This window comes from Taudactylus pleione, unplaced genomic scaffold (assembly GCF_031769625.1).
Source record: "Taudactylus pleione unplaced genomic scaffold, aTauple2 ptg000029l, whole genome shotgun sequence".
Lineage (NCBI taxonomy): Eukaryota > Metazoa > Chordata > Amphibia > Anura > Myobatrachidae > Taudactylus > Taudactylus pleione.
The window spans coordinates 2,100,271-2,123,730 of record NW_028284431.1 but is presented as its reverse complement, the minus strand read 5'-3'; the positions used below and the strand labels follow the sequence as shown (position 1 = coordinate 2,123,730).

The 23,460-nt window shown below is 43.9% G+C and overlaps 1 protein-coding gene across 2 annotated transcripts in view; it reads left to right on the top strand.

Annotated features, from left to right (window-relative positions):
- The window catches only part of LOC148539116 (formin-I-like), a 275,411-nt gene that overhangs the window by 148,794 nt on the left and 103,157 nt on the right, over nucleotides 1–23,460 (top strand). The window lies entirely within an intron of this gene.

The window sequence follows — 23,460 nt, the reverse complement described above, 5'->3', positions numbered from 1 at the left end:
TTTACCCTTTAAAGTGAGTGCCGCTTTAAAAATAGAGGGAGACTCACATACTGTAGATTCCCTCAGTGGCTGAGTGGCCCTAAGTGTTCTACATGAAATTCTTCAAGACTTTGTAGTTTCGTCTGGAATTCAAACCAAGTCACTGGCAGAATTAACTGACCATCATTTTGTAAGCTCTTCTTGTAGATGTTAATTTTCCAATTGCAGAGTGTCGCTCTGCAGAGAGGTGAAGAAAAGATCTTCACACCTCTTTCAAACACTGTGTTTAGCTGTAAAACTCTCTTTGTTCTAAATTTTACATTAATCTTGCACATATTTAGTTGTAACCTAGTTGTGTTCATTTCACCTATGGGTTTACTTAGCTAATGGTGCACCATGCATAAATATAATGTTACCCATGGCTACCAATTAATTATAGCTGGCATATTTCTAGCACACTGTAGAAAATAAATTACACCGCATTGTTAATTATGAGGATTATAATTATGGCAGTTGTAAACTAGAGGAAATAGTGAAGGTGATAGAGGTTTATAGTGCAAATGTGTGAACAATTATGTAAACAAACAGCAATTTATATTACTACAATCTATACAAACTATGAAGGCTTAACATTCAAGTGAATTGACTCAGCCTACTTTGTATTTGTGTGGTACCCCAAATGGAAAACAATAACTAATCTGTTTATTAGGTTTACTTGTTAAACTGGTATTACCTGACTATAGTGGGATGAGAGGGGATCCACTCTCTCTCTTGCTCTCTGGGCCTGATTCAGACCCGGTCGCAAGCCCTGAGCGCTCGCAACCGGGTCGATGGTGGCCCAGAGCGCATGCTCACGACGGAGCCGGCCCCGTCGTGCGCATGCGCAAGACCCGGATAGCGATGGGCAATCCGTCGCTCCGGGTCTCGCACCAAAGGGGGCGTGCTGTCGATGTTGAGTGACAGCACGCCCCCTTTGGTGGGCGGGTCGGGGGGTGGCTGCCCAGACGGAGGTATTCCCATGGGAATGCCTGCCATTTGGGGGCGGCCCCACTGACATCACAAGTGATGTCAGTGGGAGAGCTTTCGGCTCTATTTGAGCCGAAAGCTCTCTGGGGCTTGCGCCCACGAGACCCTACCACAAGGGTCTCGTCGCAAGCCCGATGGTCGCGATGGTCTTGACCATCGCGACCATCATCCTGGCCGCTTGCATTAGCTGTGGGTGGCCGCTCCATAACAAAAAAAAAGACGCCCTGATTCGGAGCGAGCTCTCTGTCAGAGGGTCCGGCTCTGAATCAGGGCCTCTGGGCCTGATTCTGACCCGCGCGCGAGCGCTGAGCGCTCGCAAGCGGGTCAATGGTGCCCAAGTGCGCATGCGCACGATGGAGGGAGCTCCGTCGTGCGCATGCGCGAGACCCGGCGAGCGACGGGGAAGCCGTCACTCGGGGTCTCGCACCAAAGGGCGCGTGCTGTCGATGGTGACAGCACGCCCCCTTTGGTGGGCGTGCCAGGGGCGTGGCTGCCCGACGGAGGCATTCCCATGGGAATGCCTACCATCTGGGTCCGGCCCACAGCTATGCGAGCGTCCATGAGGCCGCTCCAATTTTAGGTAGCCCGGCCCTGATTCAGAGCGAGCGCTCTGGTCAGACCGTTCGGCTCTGAATCAGGCCCTCTGTCTTTAGCAGAATTATGACTTTCTCTGTATCTCCACACTGTAGCAGAAAGGCAAGGATTCTCTTTCCCTAGACACAGTAAATTCACAACAGATAATGCAAATGGTTATTTTATTTATATTACCCAAGCTATAATATATTTATTAAGCAAGATTGATGGGTCTGTTTCCTGAGAACTACTTTTAAAATGGATCACCATCACTTATAAATATGTTTAGTATTTAAGATTTTTTCCTTACCAATAAAGTAAAAGGACAACCAGGTTTGCATAAATAACAAGTACAACAATCTTGCTCAATAAAGCTCAAAGTAAACAATATCACTAAAGTAGTGTTAAAGTGTGTCAACAGTTCCCCACTTTAAGCTCACCAATGGGTTACATTTTCTTTTAGATCATTAATATTTACTATCACAGTATTATACTATATATCAATACTGTCCAAAATAAATTCACTAATATTTAGTAAAGTTCTTTTTACTCAAAATTTAATTTTGCCTTTTTATTACTCTAGGAACCTTTTGTTTGATAATAACTTCTATTAAATAACTATCTACATCCCTAACCTGACTAAATGTGCCAGTCACTAAAGACAGTTCTGGTCCCTAAACAAGTGTTTTGCAAGTTTGCAATCTGAGTCACAGTTGAGGGTCTTTGTGTGCACGCTGGGGCCCAAAACAGTAGTGCTTTGTAGACCTATATATCACTCTAAATAGCGTAAATGTCCGATACTAGAAGCAGTTGCTGTTGTGTGAAGTAAAATTTTCTCCCCATGTTGACCTTCCAAGATAGGATGGAGCTTTAACTTTAATCAGCAGTCAGCTATTCTTCGGTTTTTCAGCAGGACTCTCCTCCCCTGACAGGCAGGTCACAGCAGCATGGGCTCAAATTATGGATTTGCCACACAGTTCCCTGCAGCTCCAGTTCTCTCTTCTAGTATCAAACAGCAAGTTAGTAAACAGACCTAGAATCATGCACTCTCAGTTTTAGCTCCTGGGCAGCAAAGGGTTCAGCTCCTCTCTTCAGAGAGGTACATCACAATACCCCCAATGGTCAGTAGGTAACTCTTTTTAGGCCTCATTTTTCAACAAGTTTTATCACTTAAAATGATTGATAAAACTCGCTGTGTATGATAAATGGTTCTCCAGCCAATCGGCTCCCAACTGTCATTTTTCAAACAGATGATAGTTGGGAGCTGATTGGCTGGAGCACCATTTATCATACACAGCGAGTTTTATCACTCATTTTGAGTGATTAAACTTGTTGATAAATAAGGCCCTTTATATCTGTAGGCCCACACTGGGCAGCTTTCCTGCCAGAGGCATACAACTCTGCACTGTTCCCAAACTAGATCCTGCTTTCAAGACAGTGACCCAGCTGCCATGGCAACCTCTGCCTCTCACTGCCCCAATAGATTGTGGGATTCATAATCCCTCACAGCTATGGCTCTTCTGCATCTGTGGGTCATAGGCTAAGTCAGGGGTTTAGCTGAGTGATATCTCACAACAGCAGGGTATCACATATACAAGCTGCTCACATAGAGTAATGTATGGTACACCTGATGAAGGGGTTGAAACACCAAAACTGTTGTGTTATTTGTGATATGCGACAGAATAAAATTGGCAATAACTTGCTTGAATTTAAGATTAATAGAGTGTCTAGACTATCATTTCTACATATGTGTGATTTTGGAATCCAAACTGAAATAATACCTAAGTAATCTGTGTGCACTGCCTGGAGAAGGGTATGGATGATATCTCATGAGAGGAGTACCAAGAATGATCCCTTGGTTTTTTACGCGGTTCACATTTTGTTACACAGTGCCCCCAGTTCATATTATGCCACATTGTAGTCCCCAGTTAACACTATGCCACATTGTAGTGCCATCTTTTCATTTTGTTACATTGTAGTGCCCCTAGTTCACATTATGCCACACCTCTCCCTGAGGTACACAGGATTGTGGCAAGTGGAGGGTTAAAATGTAACAGTAGTTGAGAGCGAGCCATCATGCAGTGTGGTTAAAACACATGTTTAATTTTACTGGCCTGACCTTCTCTGTGGGGCCTCATAGGAGGCCCCTCAATCTGGCTTTGTGCCAATGTGAGCTGGGTTCAGGTATTATGCTGATCTTCTCCAAGATAGGTCCCCCTAAGCCCCTGGATCACATAACAGTGGCACCCATTTCACCGACTATAGTTACACCCTGGACAGTAACTGATGTGAGTGATTAATTCTTTCTCTATAAACACAGATTACTATGATGGTGCTATATGAATGATGAATAAAGGATAGCAATAAAAAAAGTATTCAAATAAATACTAGGGATGAGCAAAGATTTGATGCACAGATTGTATTACAGCAATGCAAAGCTCTAGAAATAGGGTATTTTAGTCCCAATTTTGTTTAACCACTCAGTGCCGAATTAGTACATTTTTAAATTTAAAAAGTTTTACTATTTGACCTGTATTTAGTTCCTGGCAATGAGTACTTGCGATGTTCAGCTGTGCTCATGCCCCAGAATTACAGTATGGAAACATTGCAGGTGTTGGTGGCTATGAGGTCCTGGAGCAACAGTCAGAAATCCCAGCACTTTGTGCCCATTGGTGTTAATTTATTTGCACCCAATGAAAAGATTTGTGATAATTACATCATTCTTCTTTGGTTGGAGTAAGACTGGTAATACTTAATGCCAAAATCAGCTGAACATTTTTGAAAATATTACTTGTCTCTACCAGGAACTTTCTTTCATTAGTAAGGAGTGAGGAGGTAATGTACAAGGGAAAGGCCCTTTCCTGCCAAGAAGATGTAACCACAGTTACCACACCCCCTAGATGATTACTTAGCCATACCCCCTATTTGGTTTCTCTGCAACATGCAGTTTCTGCTAACGGTTTTCAATTGGATGTGACCATGCCATTATATTAGACCATACCTTCTCATTACTAGTGCCTACTCTTGGTGCCCTATTCATCAGCATGAGTTTTATAAGACTGGTGAAAGTGGATTAGCTTGCATGCCAGTCAACCTGGCCAGCATGTTTAGGGCCACTAATACCCCTATCATGCTGCCAGCAATATCCCGGGTTATTTCACGTGAACGCACAGCAACTCAGTTTATTGTACAGTGTGAAAGGGCCCAGTTGAGCTACCCTGCATTCAATCTGGGTAACGATTAAGGTTGAACATGGGTTCAACCCAGCTTGCGGGGCAGTATGATCGGGTAACCCGTGCACAACATAGAAAGAGACAGCGCTTGGAGTTCATCTCATCTCGAAGCGCCGGCTAAGCATGTGTTGGTAGTGATATCATCGGGTCGGGCCACCAGTCTAACTGGGGCCGCACCCGGGATGGATCTGTGTACTAAACTCCCGGGTGAGACCTGAGAATGTGGTGTGAAAGGAATATACATTAATACCTGTCACATATGTGAAAGATCCACTTTATTCTATTCCACTGGATTATTTGAAAAAGACATTTGTGCATCAAATTTACAAGTATAGAGAAGATTGGTCAGACAAAATTACTGTGTGAATTGACGTGAAAATAGTATAAGCAATATATTGATAAAGTAAACCATATTCTGTTTGTTGTATCACAGTAAGATTTGTGGTTGAACTATTAGTCGAAGCAATGTTTTTCTCAGCTCTAATAATTTTAAGGTGTAGTTTACTTGCCTCAAGGACAGTGCAGTTTCTATAGAAAATGTCATATGTGGAACAGAAAGTGCACGCATCATTCCTCGAAACTAACACATCATTTTCAACATACCCACAAGCTGTTTCTTTCCTAGGTAATTAGAATGTCAGTTTCAGTGTAAATATGAAACCCTTCAGGGATAAAGTGTCTCTAAATTATCTTTCATGTGATGGTAAAAAAAATATTATTACTGTATCTAAAATTGTGTTTTTGTCACAGTTTATTGATCATGTCCTATATGGTCACATTTCGGTCGTGCAAGATAAACTATATATTACATTCAGTGCTTTAGGCATTTATAATACTACAATTAATAATGATAATTAAAGTGTAATTCCTCTTCCAGATATTAAAAAAATTAATTCAGCCCATTGAGTCCTCTTATCTTATGTCTGGCACATCATGGCCATGTTGGAGGGGTCTCTAAGCAAGTAGTCCCCTCAAAGAAGTAAACCATTTAGAGTTAGGCCTAATGCAATAATGATAGACTGGAGCAATGTTGTGATTATGGCTGGCTGGCCAGCTGGCTCTTCCGGCTAATGCTATAAGGGTTGATGCCCTTATGGCCTGGCCAAGCAGCTCCACCTCCCGGGGCTCTGCTTGTCTGGCATGCAAAGAGATAGGGTGATCCGCAAGGCTACACTCCATTGCTTGTGTCAATGAAAAGTGAAATATTTCAACACTAAAAAATATTTTCCAGTCTGCACTTTTTCAGGAACACATTTAGTAATTGTGACATCAGTCACCTGGTTAATATATAAGCGAAATTATCTTTTCAGGGACCCTGAAAATGGTTGTGGTCTCACAGAAGGGGCATGGTCTCACTATTATGCTGTGCTCCCAGCTCTCCTCTCCAAGCACAGATTACAGCCCAGCACCTATCACAGCACCTCTCACCCTCTCCCAGCACAGATAACAGCACAGCACCCCTCACCCCTTTCCCAGCACAGCAACACTCTCCCACCAGAGCACAGATCACTGCACCCATCACCCCTCTTCCAGGACAGCACCCTTCACCCAGCACTCTTCACCCCTCTCTCAGCACAGCACCACTCTCCCAGCACAGATCACAGCACCCAACACCCCTTAGCTAGCACCCCTCTCCCAGAACAGCACAGATCACAGCACTCATCACCCAAAACAGCACACCACCCATTACCCCTCTCCAAACCCAGCACCCCTCTCCCAGCATAGCACAGATCACAGCACCCAACACCCTGGCTAACACCCAGCACAGCATTCTCCTTTCCCACCACAACACAGTGTCAGCACTTCTATCCCAGCACAGCACCCCCCCTCACCCAGCATAACACCAAAACCCCAGCACTCATCTCCCAGCACAGCACAGATCACAGCACTCATCATCCCTCTCCCAGCATAGCACAGATCACAGCACCCAACAACCTGGCCAACACCCAGCACATCATTCACCTCTCCCACCACAGCACAGTGTCAGCACTCCTATCCCAGCACAGCATAACATCCTCACCCAATACTCCAGCCCTCACCCAGCCCAGCACTCCTCTCCCAACACAGCACCCATCACCCCGGCCCTCACCCAGCACAGAAACCCCCTTTCCCAAAACAGCATGGTAGCATCCCTCACCTCACCCAGCACTCCTATCCCAGCACGGCACCCATCCTCTCACCCAGCACACCCCTCACCCAGCACAGCACCCCCCTCTCCCAGCATAGCATGATATCAGCACCCACCCTCACCCAGCACCCCACTCTCAGCACCCAACACCCTGGCCACCACCCAGCACAGCATTCTCTTCTCCTCTCACACCACAGCACAGTGTCAGCACATCTATCCCAGCACAGCACCTCCCCTCACTCAGCACAACACCCCTCACCCAACACCCCAGCCCTCACCCAGCCCAGCACTCCTCTCACAGCACAGCACAGATCATAGCACTCATCACCCCTCTCCCAGCACAGCACCCATCACCCCAGCCTTCACGAAGCACAGAATCCCCCTTTCCCAGCACAGCACGGTAGCATCTCAAACCTCACCTGGCACCCCTATCCCAGTACAGCACTCCCCCTCACCCAGCACACCCCTCACCCAGCACAGCAACCCCCTCTCCCAGCACAGCACGATATCATCACCCGCCCTCACCCAGCACCCCTCTCCCAGTAGAGCACCCCTCTCTAAGTAGGGAGCACCACAGCACCTGGCCCTCTCCCACAGTTACAGACCTACTTTACATGAGCGCAGCCTGCAGAGCTGCCAGTTTTGAGGAGCAGCAAGCCACAGGTGGTGGACCAGCTTTTCCCAGCTTGGGCTGGCAGGCTGCAGCTGTGTGTGATGATTGCTGGATGCGGAAGCCATGAGGTGTGACAGTATTCCGAGCTTCACAAAGTCCCATCGGAAGAGCTGCTGCGAGTGCAGCAGCCCTCCCTTGGCCATTTACTTATAGTTCTGAATGAGCTTTTGCCCATATGCAGAAACTCATTCTGATCACGGTAGCTGGTGCCGCATCGGTGCATGCTGCTCTAGAGCTTGTTTGTTATATTTTGGGAGTTGCAAACCCTTATTTCCATCTAGAGAATGCCCTGCATGCATACACCTATTGAACAACAAAGTTTTCCTGTAAATTAGACTAAAAATTTGTCAACTGAGATTTGGATATTATTAGCTCAGTTGATAGTAGTTTTATGTTTACAATTTTAACTGATTCTGGGGAGTCAAATAATTTATCCATTCAAGAGTGTCCTTACCTACAGTAACGCACAAGCTAGTCACAAGTCCACCAGGGTGTCACATACCTAATTGGCCCAGCATACGTTTGCTGGGTGAGGGTTGGAACTACAGTTTTCAGTTACACTTCTCATATATTGACGAATTCAAGCAATACTATTTTCTCTGACTCTCTAGAACATGACTTTAAAAAAATAGTTCATTGGATGCTGCCACTTGCCAAGTATATTGTAATCTCAAAGTACAATACTATCACTGCAGCACAAATCTGTTTCCCTACCACCAGGCAAACCTGTTATTCATGAATAACTCAAGTAGTTGAACTTATAACATATGGTTCAGATGTTTTTCTGACTTTCTGGTTCACGACTTGGAAAAATTGTAATTAGATAGTGCCACTTGCCAAGCATCTAGTGGTCCCAGAGTACACAGCTACAGTATGTTGCTCCTACCAGCAGATAGTTCATACATAACATCTAATATATACTGATCCATCTCTCCTCACTTGCTAGGCCAGGTTTTTAACAAGGGGGAAACAATTTCACTCTTCATTTTTAATGAACTACTACACAATTAAATTGCTAGCAACAATGTTCAGCTTTCATTGCATATTGTCACAACACTAGGAGGGTTGAGATTCGGGTTAGGCCCCCTTGGGCTAGCTAAGCATACTAGTGTATTGGAGAACCTTGTAGTAGTGATTGCTGTGAGTAAATTCTGTCCAGGGGAGATGCTTAGACCAGTTATACTGAGAAGAGGAAATGTAAAAATCTAAGGAAATTTTTGAGATCCTGGTTGACGCATTCCATCTAAAAAATAATAAGTGACAAAAACATGCGCTTAAAACCAATGTTCAAACAGTTATATAGTCCAAAATACTTATCAGCATAGCCCTCTAATGAGTAGCTTCTTATCCGTTTCTCCAATCACATATAAATAAAACATATAAAAACACAATAGTGTGATATTGTCTCTGAAAAAACTATTAAGCCTAGTGAATAGCAGTAGGAATGGAGTGCTTCTTTACACAAGGTGCAAATTCTAAAGACAGAGATTGAACCACGTGTCAAGATTGAGAGTCTGATACTTACAGAATGCTGAGACATTATGATTGTTCAGATTATGGTGGACCAACAAAAGAAGAATATTGTAGAAAGAGGAACGCTATGATGTGGAGTTGAAAATCCAGCTTTTCTGGCACTGTCCCGCTGTGCCACCTCTGGGCTGCAGTGCACTGGGGGCGGGAAGGTTTGGAGGTCTTGCTCCACTGTTGCTCTGCTTTGCAGAGCAGCAGCTAAGATGCTAGGGCAGAGGTTCCCAAACTCAGGGCATGATTCATCATGGATCGCAATTGCAACAGCATGCGCAGATCAGCCGATGGTACTGCGCATGCGTATGCTGTGCGCGTGCGAGAGTTAGCATTGCGATGGCAGTGCAATCACGTACGCAGACACAAATCCTTCGCTGATCAAGGGACGGGACATCAGTGTTTGAGTGTAGTGATGAGAGACTGGTTGGAGAAATGCAGGTGTGCTTGTCCATTTGAACGCCGTTTTCTAGGTGTGCATAAACTAACCACTGCAATGACATGCGCAGCTTGAGTACTCACTGCATGCGACGTCAGTTGCAATTTCTGAGACAGATCAGACCTGCTGTAATTCTGCGTGAGGGTCGACGTTACCAATGTATACGAGGGTTGCGAGGTCTTACAGATGTACGAAAGCGGTAGTAGGTGCTCTATGTCAGATGAGCAGTTGCAGTCATTAGCATATTTTCACATCGCAATAGTGATCCGCAGTGAATTAGGCCCTCAGTCCTCAAGACACCCTAAAGGCCACCATACATCAGCAATCGATTGTGGCAATTCTGCAATTTGCAATTGATTGTACATAAAAACCTGCAATGTATGGGCTCGCAGATTGCAACCAAAAATTGATTATAATTGTTAAATCAGATTGTCCAACATGTTGGATTTCACAGATCGATTGGGGCTGTACAGTAGATTGCTAGTGTATGGAGATGATCAGCAGATTTGCAGACCGTTACTAGTAAAATGATGGGCCTTTCAAGATTGGCAGATCTGTGTTTGCTGAAAATGATCTGCAAATCACTGAAAAAGACCTGTAATCTATAGGTTCAGATTACTAAATTGGGAAATCCTAAAATCGGGCATTAAATCTTCAAATTGTTCAATTGTGGTTTTCAGATTGCTGATGTATGGGGGCCTTAACTACAGTATGACATATCTAGATGAGAAACTGTAATTTTCCTTAGCATCTTTTAGCAATCTGAAATTCCTCAGATTAGATTGAGTTGATCAGGCATTCTAAAAGTCATCTTATTTTGCAAAGTTCACTAATTTTGGCAAATGTATCAATTTCGTTATGGAGACTGGAACACCTAAACAGCGGCATAGTAAAAAAAAATCTGATCTATTACCTACATAAGTCTGTGAAAAGTTATCCAGGGCTTCAGGGGAGCAGAGAACACATTGCAGAGCCAAATCATGGCAAATATTCAACTCCCTTGCTGGGAATGTGTGAGCAATTAGCGTAGCCTGAAAAGGTCAGATTCAGCACTGTGCATCCCTCTCCATCCAATATTATTTTGCTGCTACTAGATATATTTGTGAACTGAAAAATTACAATGTGTTTGAGCAATTTTCACAGCCCAGTTCATATTTTTTCATCAGCAATGCTGTGACAGAAAACCACTGCCAGTGCAATTAAATAAATGATCAATATCCACATATAAATATTAATATTACATTTTATCTTTATTGGCCACTAAATAGCTTAAAAAGAAACCAATTTCTTACAGAAATTGTGTTATAACAAGAGAATTGATTAGTTATTTCAGCGTAATTTAAGATGAAAGTAGGGTGATATGGGCTATAAATAACAAAAATAAATCTCAGACCCTTAATTTGAGTCTGATTAAACTTACATATTTATATAAGGTGGCCATGAGACACAAGATGTGTTTGATCTTAAAGAAGTTTCCACCTATTTCCATTTCCCTTTAGAGAACATCTTATATTGGTTAGATTCTTACTAACAGCCCATACCATAAGGGAGGTGAGGGGTAGCTATCCCCTGACTGATACTGCAGATAATTTGGTGCTTCTTCAAACTAAAGTAACATTTGTTGTTAGTGAAATTTACATGAAACCCATAGGAAGAAACCTGCAACAATGAAAAGGATACAGGACAATCTGCAGACAACTGGAACAACACCGTACGTTCCTTGAACCTCAGGCCTGGGGGTAAATTTACTAAAGTGAGAGTTTTTAGAAGTGAGTTTTAGAAGAAATGTTGCCCATAGCAACCAATCAGATTCTAGCTATTATCTTCTAGAAGATGCTAGTTAAATGTTAATGTCACGCTTGGCGCTGGGGGAGTGGAAACTCTGGGTCCGGGTTGCGGGAGGAAACGAAGGCGAGGGGCCTGGATATATGTTCTCCTCATCCACAGCTCTCGAGTGTTGACGAGACCTGGGCAATGGTGCGGAGTCTAACCTACAGGATGGTGTTCGGCAGTGACCCCTCCAATCGGGATTTGGGCTTAGCTGCACCCTGTGAGCAGGTCGCGGTCCTTTGACCAGGTACCCGAGCTCAGTGGGAATTGGAGACACAAATAACCGTGGCCCTATTAAGAGATGCCTAAGGTTTAAGGCACTGTGGAGTGATCCACAAACAACGTAAAGAAGTCTGGCAATACTGTAGCACAAAGTTCACTAGTGACACGTTTAACACACAGGCAGATATGGTAATTCACTGTTGTATGAAGTTCACTAGAGGCTCGTTAGCACACAGGCAGCTGGTAATTAACTGTTGCACCTGGTTCACTAGAGACTTGTTTAGCACACAGGCAGATGGTAATACACTGTTGCATGAAGTTCACTAGAGACACGTTTAGCACACAGGCAGATGGTAATTCACTGTTGCACAAGGTTCACCAGAGACACGTTTTAGCACACAGGCAGATGGTAATACACTGTTGCAAGAAGTTCACTACAGACACGTTTAGCACACAGGCAGATGGTAACTCACTGTTGCACAGGGATCACAGTAACGTCTTGGCACACAGGCAGAGATGGAACACACTGTAGAGAAAATAGAATGCCAGGAACCTGGACCGGAATTCAACTAGGGACTAGGAGACAACCGTTGTTCAGGCAGTTTGCAGAAAGGTGGAAGCAGGCTATATACCCCACAGAACCCTTTGATAGGTGCACAGCAATCAGCTGACGCTCACCTATCCCAGGCCAGAAGTACAGTCACATGGGCCGACTGACATGGCGGCGCCCATGCCGGGAACCCCGAGTCCAGACACCGGACCGCCCGCAGTCCCCTACGCATGGGGAGAATGCTCAGCATCCTCTCAGCTGCCGCGCCAGCTGCCCGACTGCCCGGGAGATCAAAGGAAGCCGGCGAGGAGGTAAGGCTGCACTGATCCCCGGCAGAGCCCTGACAGTACCCCCCCCCCTTTCAGGGTGGGCACCGAACACCCCATAGGCTTATTTGGAAATTTCCTATGGAAGTCTCGGACCAACCGTGGAGCATGCACATCGGAAGCCTTGACCCAAGCCCTTTCTTCAGGACCATAGCCCCTCCAATCGATGAGGTATTGAAGAGTATTAAACTTAAGGCGTGAATCCAAGATCTTCTCCACTTCAAACTCCGTACCCTGTAAAGTCTGTACTTGAGGCAATTTGGGAGGAACAATTTGAAATCAATTGAGCACCAGAGGACGTAAAAGAGAAATATAGAATGTATTGCAGATTTTCATTTGTGGAGGAAGTTCCAACTTATACACTACTGGATTGATTATCTTAATGATGCGATAGGGGCCAATAAAGCGTGGAGCAAGTTTCATCGTGGGTACCTTCAAACGAATGTTCTTGGAAGATAACCAAACCCTATCCCCAACTTTTAAAAAGGGAACAGCCAAACGTTTCCTATCGGCAAATCTCTTGTAATTCTTTGAGGATTGTACCAAGGAATGGTGAATCTTATTCCACAGGGTTGAAAATGACTCAATCTCCTTGACTGCTGCCGGAACTTCTACCACTGGAAGGTGTTCGAAGTCAGGGACTCGGGGATGTCTACCGAAGACAGTGAAGAAGGGTGTGGACTTGGATGACGAATTATACTTAAAATTGTGAGAAAATTCTGCCCATGGTAGAAGGTCCACCCAATCATCCTGAGAAGATGATACAAAAAGCCTGATGAAGGTCTCAAGTTCTTGATTAACCCTTTCGGTTTGACCATTCGTCTGAGGGTGGTATGCTGAGGAAAATTTTAATTTAACTCCACATGTATTGCACAGGGCTCTCCAAAATTTTGCCACGAATTGGACCCCACGATCAGAGATTATCTCCTTAGGGAGACCGTGTAATCTGAAGATATCCCGGATGAATATTTCAGCCAATTGAGGAGCCGATGGAAGACCAACCAGAGGAACAAAATGTGCCATTTTTGAGAAGCGATCCACGACCACCCATACCGTATTGTGTCCCTTTCATTGAGGTAGCTCGGAAATGAAGTCCATAGAGATATGAGTCCATGGGGCAACTGGAACCGGTAATGGGCGTAATGGACCCATCACCCTCCTGCGAGGTGTCTTATGCTGCGCACATTTAATACAGGACAGGACAAATTCTCTGACATCTCCCTTCATGGTGGGCCACCAGTAGGAACGTAGTAGGAATTGGTAAGTTTTAGTGATTCTTGTATGACCAGCAAATAACGAAGCGTGAGCCCATGTCAACAGTTTTTTACGTAAACTGGGAATAACAAAAATTTTTCCCGGAGGCGGAGAGGATATCTGTGTAGGAGCGAAAACAATTGGATCAAGAATTGGACGTATCTGCGGATGGTCCTCTTCCTCTACCATAGTCATAAAAGAACGGGAGAGAGCATCCGCTTTTTTGTTTAAAATGCCTGGGCGAAATTGAAGCCTTAGATTGAACCTGGAAAAAAAAGAGACCATCGGGCCTGCCTGGCATTCAATCTATGAGCAGTTTGTAGATAAGTTAGGTTCTTATGGTCTGTAATGACCGTAATTGGAAATCTAGCTCCTTCCAGAAGATAACGCCATTCCTCTAGTGCCAAGCGTATAGCTAATAGTTCCTGATCTCCAATAATATAATTTTTCTCTGCGGGAGAGAATTTCCGGGAGAAGAATCCGCAGGGGTGGATCTTCCCATCTTCAGCAATCTGAGACAATACGGCCCCAATTCCAACAGAGGATGCGTCCACTTCTACCGTAAATGGTTGATCCAGCTGAGGCTGGCGGAGAATTGGGGCTGTGGAAAATGCAATTTTTAATTTTTTAAAAGTTTGTATTGCTGGATCAGGCCAAGAGGATGGGCTGGCTCCCTTCCTTGTGAGAGAAGTGATAGGAGAGACCAATGTGGAGAAATGTGGAATGAACCTCCTATAATAATTTGCAAAACCCAAGAAACGTTGAGTAGCTTTCAACGAAGTAGGCTGAGGCCAATCGGCAATAGCTTTCAGTTTATCAGGGTCCATTTGAAGAATTTTTCCAGAGATTATATGCCCCAGGAAGGGTACCGAGGTCTGATTAAAGAGGCATTTTGACAACTTTCCAAAGAGACGATGATTTCGGAGACGAGACAACACTTCTAGTACATGCCGATGATGGTCTTGTAAGTTTGTAGAAAAAATTTAAATATCATCGAGATAAACTACCACAAATTTATAGAGAATGTCCCGAAAAATCTCGTTGACGTAGCCTTGAAATACAGCTGGCGCGTTACAGAGTCCAAAAGGCATTACCAGGTACTCGAAGTGTCCATCCCTAGTATTAAAAGCGGTTTTCCACTCATCCCCTGCCTTTATTCGAATTAAATTGTAGGCCCCGCGCAAGTCTAGTTTGGTGAAAAACTGAGCTCCTCGGACCTTGTCGAAAAGTTCGGAAATCAAGGGTAGTGGATACCGATTCTTTATCGTAATTTGGTTTAGGCCCCGATAATCTATACAAGGGCGGAACCCTCCGTCCTTTTTTCCTACAAAGAAGAACCCTGCTCCAGCAGGAGCGGATGATGGCCGGATAAATCCTTTAGCAAGGTTGTCCTTAATGTACTCTGCCATAGCGGTAGTCTCAGGAACAGATAATGGATAAACACGGCCACGAGGAGGGGTCTTCCCCGGAAGCAGGTCAATAGCACAATCCCATGGTCGATGCGGAGGGAGTTTATCTGCCGCTTGTTCGCAGAATACATCAGCGAAATCCTGGTAGGGTTCTGGTAAATTGGACTGAGAGGGACCCACACAGATAGAGGGTGGAGAGAACATCTCAGATGGACAGGTAACTGTGGTTAACTTACGCAAAGGAACCACCTTGGTCAAACACTTCTGTAAACAACTTGATCCCCAGGACAAAATTTGCATCTTATTCCAATTGAACACAGGGTTGTGCTTTTTTAACCAGGGTAGCCCCAACACCAGCTCATAGGGAGATTTAGGTAACACAAATAATTCCAGCCATTCCTGATGAAGACATCCAATCTTGATGGATACTGGATGGGAGAGAGAAGAAAGAGATTCTCCTAGCACTGTTTTACCATCTAAGCCGGAGAGTACTAGTTTATTGGGTAATGGAATGACAGGAATACCTAGAGTCCGAACGAGAGTATCTGAAATGAAATTGCCTGCTGCTCCGGAATCAATTAGAGCTTTAACCCTCTTTGTCCTGGACCCATGGGAAAGTGACACTGGTAGAAGACTGTCTGTTATTTGGGATGACTTGGACATAACCCCTAACTGAATGCTCCCTACTTCAGTCAGGGTCTCGCATTTCCCGCAAGCAGAGGACAATTCTTCAAAATGTGGTCGGGAGCAGCACAATAAATACATAATTTATTTTGGAAACGCCTGTTGCGTTCTACAACTGTAAGCTTGGACTTATTGACCTGCATGGGTTCTTCTTCACTACTAGGAGAGAGAGAAGACTGGTTCACAGGAGGAGTACGGACCTGAAAGCGTTCCCCCCTGCCTCTACTAGCCCAGCGTTCCCAATGGCGAAGGTCGATCTTGATGCAGAGGGAGATGACATCAGCAAAGGACTCCGGTAAATCTCTGGAGGCCAACTCGTCCTTCATCCTTTCTGATAGTCCATGGAGGAAGGATGCCTTGAGAGCTTCCTAGTTCCACTTTAGGTCAGATGCCAGGGTTTGAAACTGAACTACATACTGACCAACAGATCGGGTCCCCTGGCGCACATGAAGCAAATCGGATGAGGCTGAAGCGGAGCGGCCTGGTTCGTCAAAAATCCTTTTAAATGCTGAAACAAATCCTTCATAATTTGACACAATGGGGTCAGCTCGTTCCCACAGGGGAGAGACCCAGTCCAGAGCAGCCCCGGTCAACAGGGAAATAACATATGCCACCTTTGCTCGAGAGGTGGGGAAATTCTGGGGGAGACATTGAAATTGGATCTCGCATTGGTTAATAAACCCTCGGCACCGCCTGGGATTACAATCAAATCTTTCCGGGGTTGCCAACTGGAGACGAGATTTAGATCCCGAAGCCCCTTGAGGCAAAACAGGTGGAGGGGGTGCAGCTGGTGGAACCGGGAGAATAGATGCCAATGTAGTTTGGATCGAGACCAGCTGTCTAGAGAGCTCCTGCAGGTACTGGGCCACTTGCTGTTGGGCTGCCTCCTGGTTATCCATCCGAGAGGCCAGGTCCTGAAGGGACCCAGTACCTTGGGACCCAGCGGCTTCCATTGTGCGGCCTGAACAAACTGTCACGCTTGGCGCTGGGGGAGTGGAAACTCTGGGTACGGGTTGCGGGAGGAAACGAAGGCGAGGGGCCTGGATATATGTTCTCCTCATCCACAGCTCTCGAGTGTTGACGAGACCTGGGCAATGGTGCGGAGTCTAACCTACAGGATGGTGTTCGCCAGTGACCCCTCCAATCGGGATTTGGGCTTAGCTGCACCCTGTGAGCAGGTCGCGGTCCTTTGACCAGGTACCCGAGCTCAGTGGGAATTGGAGACACAAATAACCGTGGCCCTAATAAGAGATGCCTAAGGTTTAAGGCACTGTGGAGTGATCCACAAACAACGTAAAGAAGTCTGGCAATACTGTAGCACAAAGTTCACTAGTGACACGTTTAACACACAGGCAGATATGGTAATTCACTGTTGTATGAAGTTCACTAGAGGCTCGTTAGCACACAGGCAGCTGGTAATTAACTGTTGCACCTGGTTCACTAGAGACTTGTTTAGCACACAGGCAGATGGTAATACACTGTTGCATGAAGTTCACTAGAGACACGTTTAGCACACAGGCAGATGGTAATTCACTGTTGCACAAGGTTCACCAGAGACACGTTTTAGCACACAGGCAGATGGTAATTCACTGTTGCACAAGGTTCACTAGAGACACGTTTAGCACACAGGCAGATGGTAATACACTGTTGCAAGAAGTTCACTACAGACACGTTTAGCACACAGGCAGATGGTAACTCACTGTTGCACAGGGATCACAGTAACGTCTTGGCACACAGGCAGAGATGGAACACACTGTAGAGAAAATAGAATGCCAGGAACCTGGACCGGAATTCAACTAGGGACTAGGAGACAACCGTTGTTCAGGCAGTTTGCAGAAAGGTGGAAGCAGGCTATATACCCCACAGAACCCTTTGATAGGTGCACAGCGATCAGCTGACGCTCACCTATCCCAGGCCAGAAGTACAGTCACATGGGCCGACTGACATGGCGGCGCCCATGCCGGGAACCCCGAGTCCAGACACCGGACCGCCCGCACGGGGAGAATGCTCAGCGTCCTCTCAGCCGCCGCGCCAGCTGCCCGACCGCCCGGGAGATCAAAGGAAACCGGCGAGGAGGTAAGGCTGCGCTGATCCCCGGCAGAGCCCTAACAGTTAAGTAGAATCTGATTGGTTGCTATGGGCAACATCTCTTCTAAAACTCACTTCTAAAAAATATCACATTAGTAAATTTACCCCCTGGACTGGCTTTCTCCGTAAGACTTGTAGCTCTGGTAGGCTCAGTGGTTGTGCTTGCACGGTATTCTCTGCTTTTCTAACTTTAAGTAGTTATATATAACTATATTAATATGTATTTGCCAAGCCGTAATATCCTGTAGATCTCTATGGAGGGCAGTGAATGGAATCTAAAGTCAAAGAAAATTATTTCTAGAACAACCACAACTGTGCACTCTTTTGTGAGATCCTAATACCTCCTTTCCACCAAAAACCCAGGTCCGACCTGGGTTTTTGGACATGGTTCCAACCCTGGTCAGACCCAGGTCAGACCCATTTACACTGCACCTTCGATCTGGGTTACTCCCAGGTCAGCCCTGTTCACACTGAACTCAGGTCTGCCCTGCTAAACCTGTGTGGTCATAAAAAGTGGGAGGTGAATGCTCCACAACCACCAATCAGCTCATTTTAGGCATGACCCAGGTCAGATAACCCGTGTTGCACCGTTTACACTGCACCATTACCCGGGTCCATCCTGGGTCCAACCCTGGTAGCTACCTGGGTTGGATTGATGGGTCACTTGACCTGGGTTATTTTTCAGGGACCCTATTACCCTGAGCTGCGACCCGGGTAGACCCAGCAAACACCCAGGTTTTTGCTCTGATGTAAAAGGGGTATAACTGAACTAAAAATCTTTGCATTGCTGAGATATTTATCTAATCAAAGAGCAAAAGAGAAAGAAAGCAGACTCTTGTTTGGGGGCACTACTTGTTATGTCATTTGAAAGTAAGTAAAACTTAACATTTATTATCACTATTTAAAATAAGTTCGGACAAACATTAAACATATTACATATGGTAGTACATAATAGGTATGAATACCTAATAAAGTTTATACCCAAATGTTGCTATTTAGCATTGCAAATCGAACAAGAAATAATTGCTTTCCAGACTTTGAGTGTGGTTCCAAAGCACAAAAAAGTTATTATTCACATTAAAAAGAATTCAGTTACACGCCCTGATCTAAATTAGGGATGTGCAGGCTCGGTTCTACTCGGTTCCGTTCGGTTCTTTTTACCGAACCTTATTGGCTATCCAAAACTCGTGACAGCTGAAACCCAATAAGATCCGGTAAAAAGAACCGAACGGAACCGAGTAGAACCGAGCCTGCACATCCCTAATCTAAATACAATTAGCGCAAAAGATTATACATTCACAAGGTACAGTTGATACATACGCAAGCGCTCTGGATCCAGATTTCCCATCATCAAAGGTGAAGCCTCCATCAAAAGAAAGAATATGATGACTAACTACTGGACATAGAGCGCTTGAATATATACCATACAGAGAGTGGGCAATACAATAGAAACGAGTTGGCATAGTCCCATTGGTTCTTCCTCTTGGTTCTTCTGTTATGATACAGATCATAGGTCAATTTGTATAGTAGTGGTTCAGCCCTCCAATGGCTCTTTGTGTGTTTTCCCGCCAAATAACTAATCAATAGACACTACATACAAAGTACATTCTATCACCTAATTCTCTATAATTCATAACTTGCAGATGCATGTTGCGATCTCCTTACCGATGGAACTGGAGATCTGCAAATAAACAGTGGTTTAGAAGGGCACCAAACATGGTCTGCTTATCATGTACTAAACCTTAGATATCAAATACATTCATTTCACAACATAATTGATAACGAACAAAACCTCTAATATTAACCTTAATACTAGGGTACCCTTCAGTGTCAGTGTGCAATGTGTAAGTGTGGGGATATTAAGTAAAGATGCTAGCATCGTGTTTGTGGAGTACACCATGGTACATGCTTTGCGGGGTTGTTCATATTATGTGTATTAATAAATGTACATATTGTATTGTGAGGACTTTTAATGTAGGGCAGTGATAGACGCACAACGCTAATAGTCATAATATAGTGCCGTACATGGAGGTAGTGTGTAGGCACCGCAAGATGGCGTCATGTGGACAACTCAAAATGGCATCGTGCAGATATTATTTTTACAATTTAGGTCTCAGCCAACCATCCGGCTTTGACTTAGGGTAAATCGTAAATCAAGATTCCCTTAAATGTGACATAATACCCTGCTGCGAATAATCAAGAAAATTTACATCTATGGGGTATTCAATATGAAAGGTTAACTTCCCTGGCGAAGTTAACGTTTCATATCGGAGTTTTTTTCTGCGTAAAGGTATGGTGCGCCCTCCCGCTTATCCCCGTATTCAAAATAAAATTAACGAAAACGGGAAACTCCGAAGTTGGATTAGCGTAAAGTTACGAATTTTTCCTTAAAATAATTGTAAGACCTCCCTAAAGTTGTAAAAACATGGGGGAACACTATGGGTACCCCCGTTTTAAACTTTAATTGAAAGTCGGGGATTTAAATAGCCGCAGCAGGTATTTTTTTTCCGACATTGAAGAAGTGATGCAGAAGAGCACTTAGGTTATTTTTTTCATTTTTTTAAGTGTTCCCATCAAATTTGGGGTACATGAAAATGGGTACTAGCATATTTTGGTGTCCCTAACGTAATTTTTGAAAAATTCTGCATTTGTGCACCTGCCGCTATAAATCTATTCTAGAAAACATCTGCCGCATACTTGCAGAATAGCCCTGAACCTATATCCCTATTGTTTAACAATTTTTTCTCATTTTTTTTTTTGCACCCCAATTTTTAAATACATTTTTTGGGGTGTCCCTATTTTTTTTTTTTACTTTTTTTGACACAGTTCTTTTTTAAATGTCAATCTCAGGGGTGCAGGCTATTTTTTTAAAGCCTGCACCCCTATACCCCAATTCTGCACTTTTTTCGACACCTATTCAATGTTGAAAAGTTATCTCCGTTTTTTATCAAAGACTTTTCAAAACTGCGATAAGTCTTTGAAATTGAATACGGTGTAAAACTAAAACAAGTGATATTAATGCAAAAACGTTAAAAAGTGCGATATTAACGCAAAAAACGATGTTATCGCACCCATATTGAATACCCCTATAAATCTCTTATTTACAGGCTGTTGACTTATCAGTACAGCTCTTTCTCCCACTGGGTCCGGAGAGAGTCCACTCACCCGTGTCTGAGTAGCAAGTTCTGCGTGTAAGTGCATGCAGGTAGTGTCGGGAGTTTGCGGCAGTAATTCCCTATGTGGAGTGCGCTGTAATAGGGAGCCAATTTTGGATACTGTGACTAATAATTTGTTACATGTTACATTTGGACTGCTGTGTTGCAGAATAGTATCCCTTTTCTACTCCATGGCTATAGAATGTGCATGAATCTATGGAAGTGTGCTGTTTTGGCAACAGTGAATTACTGCTAGGCTGTATTGATAAATCAACAGCCTGTAAATAAGAGATATAGATGTAAATTCTCTTGATTATTCGCAGCAGGGTATTATGTCACATTTAAGGGAATCTTGATTTAAAATTTACCCTATTATGTACTATCATATGTTATATGTTTAATGTTTGTCCAAACTTATTTTAAATAGTTATAATAAATGTTACGTTTTATTTACTTTCAAATTACATGACAAGTAGTGCCCCCAAACAAGAGTCTGCTTTCTATCTCTTTTGCTGTTTGATTGTACCCCTCTGACTCTGGGGAGCACCACCAACACTTAATTATCACCACCTGTGGTTTACGCAAATTACTGTCATGTTGGTCTTTTTTATATTTATATCTATATTTATATTTAAAACTATCTGAATCCTGTGTGGCTCTCACCCCCCTTCTCTCTCGTGACATATTTCTCCAATCATCTATAACCATTTCCTCCAATGCAGGGTTTCTCACCAATCCATAACCATGGAGTAAGAACAGTCTGTAGTAGCTGGCTATGCTATCTTTTCAGTACCTCTAAGAGCACCATTAAACTAGCAAAAAAGAAATGTTCAGAATTAATTATAAAAGGTCTTTAAATTCTGATAAGGGAAATGGTAATTTCACCTAAAAAAAGTTATTGTAGTAGTTGTAATGTTTGCTTAAGCTCATGCTTTTTGTTTCTGTCCTGTTATACTAATGGTTTCCAGGTGCACAGACATGTCTTTAATACGTGCAGCCTTTTACCATGTACTGTGTGAATTGTACAAATACACATAAATATGCATATATAATAGTGTTGATTCTAAAATCATATTTTCATAACCATGCAGCAAAGTGACTTTTTGTATAAAAAAGAAAGTAATGAAAACAAGCCTTGAACTTGTGTACAGTTGTAAATGATAACTGGAAAAGAAACAAGTAAGGGTGAGTGTCAGATGTTTGTTTATTTTTCATAAATAGATGGAGCTAAATAAATATGATTTTTAGTCTCTGCATTTTCCTGTCTATTACATAATGATTTAGATTAGATAGATGCTCATTTTACTGACTGCTTCTGGAGGGACAAATGGATTTTTTAGATAGGTGCTTGCCCTTGTTCTACTGAACATCTCTGGAGGAAATTTCTGTCTCTTGCTAACTTCCTCTACAAAGATCGGCTCTATCACTCTCTAAAGAGTCCTATTTCAAGACCCTCATCTCTTCCTATTTGTCCTACCATTACTCCATATTCCTCAGCTTCAATTACCTCCTTTAACTCTCTTCTCCCTTGTTGCACTTGACTTTGTTACCCAATTTACCTTCAAAATTGAGTCCATCTACCAAAATGTCTACACCCCCACTCCCTTTTCCCATCACCAGGACTACTGAACCTGTCCTACTGCTTCCCTGTTCTGGTGTCCCTTATTTCCTCTAACTCCTGGACTCCCTTCAATACAGCTTTTGGTCTCTTCATCACACTGAAACTGCCATTACTAAGGTCACCAATAAATTCCTTACAGCCAAACACAAAGGTCATTTCTCCATTCTTGTAATCCTCATACCTAACAACAGTATTTTTCACTGTTGACCATCCCCTTCTCTTGCAAACCCTCCACTCCATCAGGCTCTGAAACTACTTGACCAACAATTCCTTCTGTGATTCTACACCAGTCTTCACCTCCCCTCCTATTCCTCTTCTCAATGGTGTCACTGAAGGCTTTATCATAGGACACTTACCATCTCCCTTGACATCTTTTCCTGTTAACTAAGCACCTTCGGCTTCCAACATTACCTCTATGCTAACTATACTTATATTTACCTCTCTTCTCCTGATCTCTCCCCTTTTGCCCATGCCCACTTAAAGCTACTGTATGTCACTCTCATAGACTAAGGCATTTTTGTTGGAAACTATGGGCCTAATTCTGCAAGGATTGTAATTGCAAAGCTGCACACAGGCAGCTTTGCAATTGCGATCCTTGCAGATATGGTAATGCAGCAGGAGGCATCACGCCTCCTGTACATTACTTATCCGAGCTGCATTGTCCAATGCAGCATCGTATAATCTGCATAACATTGTCCGGCTGCTGTTACCCATGGGGTCCTGCAGCCAGCCGCTGCAGTTTAGAGGAA